The sequence below is a fragment of the Thunnus albacares genome, chromosome 4 (assembly GCF_914725855.1).
Source record: "Thunnus albacares chromosome 4, fThuAlb1.1, whole genome shotgun sequence".
In the NCBI taxonomy this organism is placed as follows: Eukaryota; Metazoa; Chordata; class Actinopteri; order Scombriformes; family Scombridae; genus Thunnus; species Thunnus albacares.
This window is the reverse complement of record NC_058109.1, coordinates 11031272-11044006: the sequence shown is the minus strand read 5'-3', so window position 1 is coordinate 11044006 and position 12735 is coordinate 11031272. Positions and strand designations below refer to the sequence as shown.

General features: G+C 37.8%; 1 protein-coding gene across 2 annotated transcripts in view; it reads right to left on the bottom strand.

Moving 5' to 3' along the window:
• Positions 1–12735, bottom strand: part of LOC122981034 (metabotropic glutamate receptor 4-like) — a 174039-nt gene that overhangs the window by 137433 nt on the left and 23871 nt on the right. Inside the window, exon 2 of one of the 2 annotated variants that reach the window (XM_044349524.1) lies at positions 7962–8050. The exons of the other annotated variant lie outside the window; for it this stretch is intronic. The gene's annotated coding sequence lies outside the window, so the exon portion shown is untranslated. The remainder of the gene's footprint in view (positions 1–7961; positions 8051–12735) is intronic. 2 annotated transcript variants of the gene reach the window in all.

Here is a 12735-nt window from a genome sequence, read left to right as displayed (position 1 = left end):
ATATTTTTTTTTCACATTTGAATATGCAGCCCAAGCATTTTATAATCCAATCAGTATTGCAAAAAGAACATTATAAATACAAACAAGGGTACATCCGAACTACATTAATATTTATTTTCAGCAGTTTATTCCCCTCTCCATCTTCTGAGACCCTAGCAGCTGCTGCATGGTGAAGCCAGCCAGAGAAACTTTTAGAGATGCTGTATCTGTCCTCTCACAGATGGGCAGGAGGGGCTCTCTAATTGACACTCTAGCATGTTGATGCTGCACAGCAGATCAGTAGATAGGTAGAGGAAGGCTGCCCTGAGGAAAATGAATGGTGAGTGCATGGCTAAGCTGCACACACAGACTGGAGAGCTTAGAGTAAGCTGTCTCTATGTGTCTACTGATAGAAAAAAAATAAAATAAATGAGCCTTGAAAAGATGCATCAGTAAGGGCAGATCAAACTTGAAATATTGCTTTTTGTTCACATTTACAAGTGGACTGAGGGGTAATACTTTATTTTTTAGTAGCAGAATCCAAAAACTGCAATATAATTAGGACAAGTGAGCTTGCCATCTGTCACTTATCTGATTTTTCAGCAGCTCACCAACTTTTTCTCAGCCTGAAAAACTCTGACAGTGTTCTAACAGGAAACATTCAATGTTTAGTTTTGCTAGAAATGTTACTGTATTGTTGCTGTGAGATTTTCAGCTATTTTCAGTATCATATTATCTATAATCAGCATCCAAAGTTACATAAAGTAAAAACATAAGTACTATATAATGTGATATATGATAAATGAAATAACCATTATTATGCACATGTTATAACGCAGTTTACATAAAGCTACTCCACTATATTTTTCCTAAAAAATAAGAAATTTATCAACAGATATCAACAAATTTCCACCACTGCACAGTTGCATCTAAAGAATGTGAATAATTTTGACAAAGTAATTCTTCACGCCTTCATACGCCTCCATGCAGCATTCCAGCAAAAGTCTTGATGAACAGAGTCTTTATTGCCAGCTGTCACACTTTTGCATTTGAAACAAAGAGCAATCTTGATACCACTTTGTGTCATACTTCACAATAGAAAGAACTATTCGAACACTCAGATCTGCGCTACTTGAATGTGGGGTTTCTTCTCTCTCGTGCCTAACATTGTTTGTTTTTTTAAGCCAGGCCTTGCAGCGGGTAAGTGGTGCATCCCGCCATTTTTGAATACTTCACAATAATAACTGATCACAGTTGTCAGAGTAAACAGTCGGCAGAGAGGAAACTACCTCTCAAAGCAGGGCTGGCTCAAGTGCAGACTGAAACAAAGTGAACCAAATTATAGAAAATGACAGCTAAATCTTTCAGCGCCTGGCCACATATATTAGTTTGCTCTAATTGCAACACTTGTTTGACTCAGTGCGCCCTCATATTTATACTCCATACCACCTTAAGCATCTTTTTACACAAGTGGCCCAGGTATAAATGCTGTTGAAGAGCTAGGATACAACCGATCATTCTTTATCCATCTTTTACAATCATCTTTACAATCCTGAGGGAAATTAGCAGGAATAAGTGTTTCATTTGCAATAATCATCAGTATATCAGTATAAATTATAGCAAATTTCTAGGGCACTCTCTTCAGAACACACTAATTTCTGACTTTTAATTATCATTTATAGATCTTCTCAGTACTGAAATTCAACACAGAGGACAGTTAATTACGCCTAGTTTCTGCAGTAAATTTACTAGTTAAGATGTAGGCGAATGTCACAATGTAAGAGATGTCCTAATTGCTTGGTGTGTTGCTAATTCTGGGATACGCAGTATACTGACGTCTTTCTTTGCTTTATGGGCCTGAATTTTCTGCACACCAGATTTAACCTTTAAGGAGTGTAGGGCAGCAACTAACAATTACTTTATTTATTGATTCATCTAGTATTTTCTTTTTCTATGAATCAATTAATTATCAGAAAATTGTGAAAAATGCCCATCACAATTTTCCAGAAACCCCCAGTGACTCTTCAGATTGCTGAGTTTGTCCTATGGGGCTTGCATATCAGCACTGATATCTCGATTCAATTCCATTTTGAATCACAAGAATCACCAGAATCAATTAATTTCTGAGCTCTATTGCACGGAGCGCTTCTCAATATACCCTTGGAGCTTACATATCTTCTGCATTCAACAAGTAAGTAACATTGTTGTCTATAAAATAGTAAAGTAAAGTGCACATTATAGACTGAATGTGCGTGTTATAAAACGATGCACCAACTATGACTTTTTCTTGGGCAACACAAAAAAAGACTAGAACTTGACACATCTATATTTTATAGGCCCACATGTGCAAGAATTATAACAGACCTGCACCTCTGGCAAGGGTGTCATCATTATGCATGTTTTAATAAATAAATGCTATCCCATACAGCTACACATGGACTGTCTGCAAAGGTCAATGTCAGCATTTAGAGTATTGATATTAGATCATTCAAATAAAAATCACAATTGATTGGAAATAGTGTCTAATCAGTGGCCCAAAACCTCAAGATATTAAATTTACAAAGAAAATCATCACATTTGAGAGGCTGGAACCAGAGAACCTTTGGAGTTTTTGATCAATAAATGATCATCAAAATGTATGCCTAATTGTTGCAGCGCCAAAGGAGTGTGAGGAGGAAATTACTCATCTAAAAAAAACAAAGTGGTTGCAAGTGAATATCTCAAAAATGAAGCAATAAACAGGTTAATAAACATGTTGATTTAAATTAATGGGATCATGTCGGTTATGATGTATATATTGTGCACATCACTGTCAGCGGAGTCCAGCAGGAAAAGAATTTTGACAGAAAATCTGTCAAAGCTGTCTCTTTCCCTTGACATCTGATGTGTTTTGTCACAGTTAGATATTAAGTGAGACGGGAGCAGGGAGTTTGAATATTTTAACTCTGGGGCACATTAATTAGAGAAACAGCAAAATGCAGTTGACAGTTGTGATTTATTTAGAACCCTGACATATGTGGTAAATCTTGCTAAGACATGATATTATGCAACAGCTGAGTGTGGCCGTTTGATTTCCCTTCTCTGAGAACCCTGAGGAAATACGGGTGCAATTTATCTCTTGAAATATCAACCTTATGACAACCACACCAGAGAGGCGCTCCATTTCTGTGCTGGGTACAGGAATTTTAGTACATGCAAACAAGGCTTATTACCACAAGGCCAGAGCGGCGCTTTTTCAGCATGGTGAATGTAATGTGTTGTTTTGCTGTTTTGAAGATACCGTAAGTCATCTGGAAGACAAGGCTGAGAAGGGGGGGGGGGGGTGGGCCATGCCTAAATTTTTTGTTTACTTGCACTGGATGTTTTTCTGTGCAGGCTAATGGATGGCTAAGATCACTGAGCTGCATCTAGCAGGAGATAGATGGACTGAAATTTGAGAACAAGCCCTGATTCTCATGCACTGGAAGAGCTGAGGGAGAAGTCTCGTGCTGCTTAAAAAGCATGAAGATGCTATGAGGGGAAACCATAAAGGAGTCAGGAGAGCATATTAAAAATTGTTGACTTCCCTTTCACTGAATGATTCAATGACTAACATCTTCCTATAGCGATGAAATGCACACCCACACATTCCTCAGTTCCCACCCTTCATCTTTACAGCATCTTATCCTTTTTTCAGTGAGCCTCCCATTGTTTAGGCTCTCCTTTTGTGGAAAAAAAAGCACTCCACTTGGTATTCATCACCTGCAACCAGGTTCCTCCCTATAAAGCTTTCAATTCCTACCTATCATCACATGCACACCTTGGGGCGTGAATTGAATATGATTCAGTGGACGGGCTCGAATCTTGAATCTATAGCTTAAAATACATCCAAACGTCCTGGTCTCTCAAAGCCGCTAGCTCTGAAGGCTGCTTTCTCGCTCTCTCACTCTGCGAGTCTGGTTAATGGTCCAGAGAAAAGATGGCATGAGGTGAACCATCTCCAGCCTCCTGTTGACTCTAAGCGATGCTTGGTAATGACGCCTAGCATACTTCATCTTGTGGGTCAAATAAGCTTTTTTTTTTTTTTGTCAACCTTGTTTTTCACAGTACAAACTACAACAGCTGAGTATGAACAGCGGTGGAATGTGAAGACAAGCTATATCACAAGCCATCACTGTGCAGCGTGTCCTAGAAAGTCTCTGTGCGTAAGAGGGGGGGGGGGGTGGGGGGAGGTTGGGGGGTCACAGTCGATACAGAAGGCTGCTGCTTCTCAGACACATTGATTGATTTACTGTATCTGTTGAGCTAGACCTGCCTGCCTTTCAGGATTAAGGAATTTATGTCTTATCAAACCTGTACCCCTGAGATACCCATTTCTAGCAGATTCACTTGAAGCTGAAACATATGGAAAACTAGGGCATATTGGCAAGAATGAATGGTTTGAAAGTACAGCTTGTGTTTGTTAGATTTTTCAAGATAATGGGAACAGTGCAATGTACTGTTGCAACAAACATCAAGTTCCTGAGTGAAAGCCATGATTCAGGTATGAATCTCAATCTGACCTCAAATCTGCTTATTGAATATGAATCCTATTGTGTCCCTTATCAAATCATTTTATATAAATAGCCGGGGGAGAGAAAAAGGAATATTCACAAGTCCCTCCCAAGACCAGAGCCATATACAAAACTATATATACACTTTTAATATCCTGCAGCCAACACACAATGCATAAGACACAGAGACTCCAGGGTAACAAACTTTTTCTATTCCAGCATATCTGAGAGAAGATACAGAGTGATTGTATGAAATATGTTGCAGCAGAAAAATTCAAGTGTCTGTACCTAATACTTATTTGAGAGGGTTTTCAACCAAGGATCATAAGAGAAGAGGATTGGTCAGCTTTGGAAACTAACTGGCACTGAGACAGAACAGGGGGCAAACTAACAAACAGATTAATAATAATACAAAAGTCAAAGACATAGGAGGAGACTAAACTAGAAAAGATAAAAGCATAACAAAAAACATCTTGACTTAACAGTCTTTTCTGTAATATACCACAAAAAAAAAGAAAATATGTTGGAATGTTAGAAAAAATGACAAACCAAAATATAATTTAATCTGGCCTTAGTCAAACTTTCAAAACCATGGCCCATTAATTTTAATAAAGTTACCTGCTGAGGCTGCCCCACAGTGCTTCAATGCATCCAGTAAAACTGACTCTGAAAAAATACTCAAATAGTGCCGCCGTGCTAGAAGAATAAACCAAATAACATTCACTTTATTATTAAACTCAGAATGATTCTCAAATTAGATTTAGATTTATGTTCCAGCCAAAACAGAAAATACACAGATACACAGCTTGCATAATATCTTCTCAAAATACAAACCCATACAGCTGCTTACTAATTATTCAGAATACAGATCAGTAGTGGAATACAACAAACTGCACATTTATATCACATTTAAAAGCTTACATACACATCAAAAAACTTCAATGCACGTATCAACTCAAATACATGACTTATACACTACGGTATCCCTCCATTCAGTCATTCTATTTCCTTCTAATCTTTATGCTTGGCATGACATAGACTACATGCAGTAGTCAGTATTCCCTATGCAGTGAACCAAAGCTAAAATAAATTACACAGTGCAGCATAAAAGCAAAGCATGGATGAAAACTTCTACATTTATCAGATATATCTGCATATATCATCCATCACACAGTAAAACAGGTGACTCGATCATTGATTTACCCAGCTACCCGTGTAGCATGCCATTACAATGACAACATCTGGAGAGGGGGGTGTCGTGTAGGTCTGCAAGACTGCAGATAGACCCTTTTTGCCAAAAAAGTAACCACAATATTACCTCCACAGCATAAACAGATGCACAGTTTATAGACAGTGCCAAACTAACCTACAAGCAAACACAAACACAGAAAAACGGAGCATTTCACTCACCAACTGCTATTGCCCTTCATGGTGGCAAAGTGTTGAAAAGTCTCGCAATTTTTCAATGACCTCAGATCTCCCATAGAGGACTCCATTCATATTTTGGCTAAGTGTTACCCTGCCAACCTGTATCCTCTTCTTGCAGGTCATCTTTCAGTCAATTGAAGCGTCAATTCTAGGATGTTATTTTTCACCAAAACTCCCCAAGTACAGCCTGTCACCCCGCATTACTGCTATCTAGGTTCATACTGGCTCATAAAGTTGCCATAGTTTCTGTTTTATGATTTTAGCTAATTAATTTGAAGCCACAGTACAACTGACTTAACTTCACTTATTTGTTTTTGTTGTTTTTGTTGTTGTCCGTGCCTTCACATTGGCTGCATCTGACTGGTTTGATACTAAAGGTTTTAGCTAAATGACGACCATTAAAGGTGCAGTGTGTAGAATTTAGTGGCATCTAGCAGAATGGACTTTGCAGAAATGGAATATAATATTCATAACTATGTTTTAATCAGTGTATAATCCCATGAAAATAAGAATCGTTGTGTTTTTGTTACCTTAGAATGAGCCCTTGATGAGCAAGCTGGTTAATTGGTTATTTATTCAGCTCTGGGTAAAAACACTTTCATTACATAAAATAGTCATTTTTGGAAGGTGAAGTAGGTCAGGAATTTTTCCTTACCCATCCTTTGACTCTCCATGCATGGCCACAGGTCCCAGAAATATTCTTCCATATAAATCTGTTGTTATGTGTCTAAATTTAAGTAGCCATAAACACTTTACAAGGCATGAATGTGGTGGTGGCTGTGTATCTGTCAACATGTTTTGGTGTTTTTCTCCCCCCTAGTGGCCAAAAATGAATTAATGCAGCTATAAGTAAAATTTAATAAAAAAAAGTAACATATTTTGGTGATTACAAGTACACATAAAGAGCATTTTACAGTAACCAGAGTAATTAAAATTTGAACTTTAATGATCAGACTGCCTTTTTGTGTGCAGATGTTTTTATGTATTGTGCCTTTAGGTATACATCACATGATTATAGTTAGAGAAATGGCAAAGGAAGCCTTCTTTTGGTGCATATGCAGAACTCTGTGACCACTGGTGTCCTTTCAGTGAATGTTCTTTAGATCTAATTATTTTAATAATGAAATAGCCCTAATAAAAAGAACAATTCTGACAGTGGTAATGACAATGAGGTAAAAAACCTCTACTAGTATGGTCTGTGATCCTGCCAGAGAAGTTTGGACAAATTTCAAAAAAATAATGATACAATTCAACAAGGACAGAAAAGGCATTAAGATGAATTCATCACTACAATCCCACTGATGCACAGCAGCACCATCATCCCCATCTATTGATCCATGCTTCCTCTCTTCCTCTCTTTCCATGGCTGTATTTTTAAAACCAGTAGTACCTTCTCAACCTGTATCGACTATATGTGCATGAAAATGTTTATGTATGTTTTTGTGTATTGGACGGACTGCTCACTTTATCATGCATGTGGAAAGTCCTTTTATGCATAATTGATTAATTATACTGCCAGCTCATGAGTGTGAACACCTGTTCCTTAACCTTTAAATGTACCTTTCAAATACATTCAGGGATGAATCCTTAGTCTGGGAAAATTAGTGTTTTACATTGAGAAAATTAGTGTGGATTTCTTTTGTGGGATTTTCAAGAGCACAGCTATGATTATACCTCAAACTATTGTGTGGTTCCAAGAAAAAAACACATTGAGAAATCTAAGCTCATGGTCTACAGCCGACAGGTCCTTTGAGACCTGCAGCAGATGTTGGCAGCTCAGGGTTTTTTTCCAAGCTGCAGGTGGGCATGGGCACTCACCATGTAATGCATGTTTATGGTGTGGGCTGGATAGCCTTCTGTTCACCCGTTTTAGCTCACCAAATGTGCAGCAAAATGGCAACTGACAACAGTCTGTAAGTCATTGCTGATGTCTTTGTTACAGTGAAACAGCTATGGGAATCTTTGACAGAGCTTGTCAATAAGGACTAAGAAATTGTCTGGTGAAATGTGACAGTAACTCACCCAGACTTGAGCTCAAATCAAGCTTAGAACAAATGGATTGTGGGAGTTGGGGGTTGCAGCTGAAAATCTTTCAAGTGAAGGCAGTTTTTCTGTAAAAAAAAAAAAAAACAAAAAACACAAACATTATTGGCTCTGTAGGGACATGTGTGTTCAAACTCTACTAGAAATAATATTTATATACGGCAACAGCACATTTGTTTTGGAGGAAACATACTCCCGCTATGATTATGTTTTTTATCAACATAATTAGGAAATTTTGCTAATTAATGTATCTGGCAGGTTGCAGAAGATTATATTGAACATATCAGTAAAAAGTTCAATGACAACATATTTCACTTGTTCTTCTCAAATATCCGCTGGTAGCAACTGCTCCATGATTAATGTTTTTTATGGTTATGTTTAGGGAAGGACCATGGTCTTTGTTAAATACAGGAAATGTCAACACAGACTTGAAGCAAATGACACAACATGTTTTGACATTAAACCTAAACCACAATCTTTCAATAACCTTAACTCAAGTCCTTTTGTTACCTAACTTAACCACAAACAGCACTCAGGATGCAAATCGTGGTCTCTGGAGTCAAAGTCAGAGTTGAGATGCTCACTGCATGTCATACTGTGTGGGATGGATTTAAGAAAGTTAAAATAGATATATACACATTGTAGGGATGAATCTACTTTTGTATTAAATTTGCACTCATAAAATGGGCACCACCTCCATTAATCAAATTACTCAGTCTCATAATCCAAAGCTGTAAGTTCCCCAAACACATTGACCTCTGGTTCTCTGCTCTAAAGAAACATTTACAGAGCTCTAGGGTAAAACTAATCAAACTTCTCTAAGGTTTTAAGGTAGGAATTCAGAGCATTACTGACATCAACTCACAGAATCAAAGATGACCCAGCAGCAAAGGAATTAATTCAAGCTTTTGTCCTCAGCTGATCTCTAAACAGTGACTCAGCGTGGTTGCCTTCACGGCTACCCGGTAGGGGTTTTTGCTTGTGGCCTTGGGGGTGCCAAGCAGAAAATGTTAGAATCAGGCAATGGGTTCTTCAGGCAACCAGAGTCTCCATAACAAAGTTGTATGTGGGGAACTGCTTGAAAACGATTTTCTTGAGATAGCAAAGTTGGCTGTGATGTCCGTGATGAATCTTGGTCTGTCGTCTTGAATGTGGCAGTTACAGCTCTGAATTTATTGTTAAAGATTAAACTTTCCTCAACAAAATAACTTAAAAAGCAACTTTGTTGGCTGAGCAAAAGTACATCAAAGCTACTAAGTATGGAAGGATGTCAAAATAAAGTTTGCTTTCATGTTAAAAACACTATGTGCAACTTAGCAAGAAAGAAACAAAATGTAGGGTAAGACTTAAACTTAAGAGACTACATGGTAACACACAAAGAAAAGGCCGGAGATACACAATGACAAAAGGACGCCGCAGTGATGTACGTGTTTCCCCAGAGACAGGAAAAGAAGAAAGGGCCAGACAATGGTCCCAGCAGGGAGGGATGTGTTTTGGGACAGAGGCTCACTACTTTTGTGCTACAATGGTAAAACACCCCTGGTCCTATGTTTCTTTGACTAAATGGGTTCCGTTTAATTATTACTTGTCTAACATTAATGCGTCCAGATTACATATGTTCAATAATTCACCATGACGCATGAATAATTAACCATAAGACATGAATTGCATGATACAATGCATCACTTAAACATTCAAAGAACACATGTTTTAAACGGCAATAATTTCCACAACATCATCAACTAAAACATAAAAACTTTAATATATAAAGTTGCACAACATTCCTCACTACTTTTAACGATCAATAATTTCCAGTGTTAGCAGCAATTAGTGGTCACATTATATAGAAAAGACAGAATACAGTCTTATATAAAACTTACGTGTATAAAAGATTTCACTATCCATAGTCAATAGATGGCAATGTTGCCACGCAGTGAAGAATGTATTAAAATAAAATTCTATTGATTCAGTCATTTTGTATCATACAGACATGGGAGTTGATCCCATACAAGAGAACATTTGGTGAGTACTGCTAGCTGGATTCCTGGGAAGTTAGACAGCTGATTCACATTAATTCAGACTTGGCTCAAACAAAAAGAGAATATAGAGAAATCGGCCTATAATTTATGACAGAGGTCTGGAGATAAGCGAAACCCAGAGTGAGGAGGAGAGAAAAGGGAGAGGTGTGTGTGTGTGTGCGTGTGTGTGTTAACACGGAGAGAGAGAGGGGAAGAGAATGAGAGATAGACTGAAGGTCGTGTCTTAATCTTGGTGAATTTCTTTATCCTGATGTGAAAAATTGCATTTCACTCTCTTAACTCAAGTCCATGTGAACGAGGAGTTCTCTTAACTCATGTGTTCTTCGATTCACATGACCATTTAAGTGTTGTTAATTTTGTTATCTCTTCAGGAATGAAGTGAGAAGTTTCAAACATAACAAAGTTTCCAATTCTTTGAGAAAGCAGGACTCATTTCATCTGAGTCATTTCACATTGTATTGTGAGTACTGTGTACTCTGCAAGAGTTTCAACACAGCATGTCTTTGGTTGCCAAATCAGCTGTTGTTGGACATGTCTCATAGTGTGATCTTGGACCAACGTTTTGCATAAACAACCAAAGATTTCACCTTGTTTCTTTCATGATTGTCAATTGTCTTCTGTAAAATCACACAGTGCATAAGGGCTTTAAGTTAGAATCTGTTCCAATACCAGAACTAAACCCTGCTAAAATCTGGATACAAAAATTCAGATAGAAAATAGTGTTGTGACTGGTGGTAGGGACTATCCTGACAAACAGGATGGTGGGAGGCCAGCCTAAGCAATTCCATTTCATCTTCTGAGAGAAGAGATGGGGGCAAATAAAAAACAAATATCAGAAGATTTCAACGCTTCAGCCTACAAGCAAGAAGAATGCACACTTGTCTGAACTCCGCAGCCTATCATAGGTCTTAACAAGTGTGTAATTGCTATGTGTCACTTTAGAAGATAGCACAACAATACAATCACAAATGAGATTATCTGAATGTAAAAGAAAAGGACACTGTTAGAGGAGCAAGATGTCTCTTCCAGAAAATAATACTGCCTCTCTGTCTGCATTCATGTCACAATTCAAACATCAGTTTACACTGCCATGCCTTCACAAGTTGCCCTCAACACTGTAACAAGTCTTCAGGGGCAGGAGAGAAGGATGTCACTGACAATTTCATAGCGTGCAAAGCTTGGCTGCTAATGAGATTTGTTTTTTCTACAAGTAAATATAACAACTCATTTTCTATTCAAAAATCACCTCTTCAAAAAGCAACAACAACATGGCCGTGTTTCTGATTAGACTTATTGTCTTTTCCTTGTTATGCACAGCTAAATCTACTGTCCCTAATTTCTCCATTTATTTTTCACACAAAAAATAAAGTATGGTGGAATTTTGCCAATTTGTGACATTGTTTTGTTTGCACTGCCATTAGAGTCTCTCTGTGATACGTTTCTAATATTTTCTCCTTTTTTACTAAAAACAGTTTTGGTTAATGGGCAATCTTTTGATGGTGCTTACAGCCTCATCCCACAGTGGTGTGAGGACATCTCCTCTGACCACTTAATCAGGTGCTAATTAAGTGACGCGTGTGTCGGCCCTAGGCCTTGTGACTATCTGTGTTGGCCTGCCTCTGCTTCCCTCTTTCCAGATTCTCCCTGATGGTCTGGTCCCTCTCACCTCATTGAGGGACTGGTGTTACCTGCTTGGAGCCTTTATAAACTGGGCGATTCCAAGATGGCTCCCTCTCTCTCCCTCCTGGAGGGCTTGTACCTTTTAGGCACTCATTTTGGTTTTGCTTGGGTTTGATTGTGTTTAGTTTAGCCTTGGTTCATGTTCCAAATAGTTTAGGTTAGCACCCACAGTTTCATAGCACCCAACACCCATCCTTCATTACTGGCTTTACACCTCATAGTTTGCTTCCGTTGAGTTATCTTTAATAAATTATTTGTTTACTTAAGCTGTTGCTGTGTGAACCTCCCTCTTTTGTTATGCTCCTGAACGAGCCGGGCATGACACACAACCTTATGATTAACACACAAATTTATGATTACTTTTTCTTTTCCCATCCATAACCCATTATGTCTGACAAAGATATATTCAGAAATCAATTTGGAGGATGGCACTATTTTGTCAGTATCTGAAGTAATAACTAAATAAGGAAATGACTGTGCCTGAAAATCAATTTAATTTTAAAAAGTTAGCACCACTTATTAAACTGCCATCCAATTTGCTGTGATGAGTGTAAACGTTTAACTATACAAGCATATCAACTGCAGCCTCCACATGCAAAACAGTAATGCTTGTGAATATGAAAAGTGCTTCTTATACAAAAACTAAAGTGTACCTGATGAGATATGTATAAATTCATGAACAGGTGTAATGCGTTCCATAAAAACCTAAAATGGCTTTTCAGCATTAAGTCAGAGTGATTGCAAATTATTTTTTAGATACATAGAAACAGTCACACTGCAGTTTCAAATATATGAATAACAATCAAATACAAAAACATGTATCCAGAATAACAACTGTAATAGCAGTTTGCATTTTTTGTAATAAAATAATAAAATCTCAGTTTTTACAAACTTTATCATGTATGACTGTCCTAACTTCTAAAAGCCAGATCTAACTTTGAATGACTGTATGGGCATCCAGGCTCTTCGGGATTACCTATAAAGATATTTTGACCATGTTAGCATAACACTTACAGTTCTCCAGTTCTCACCAT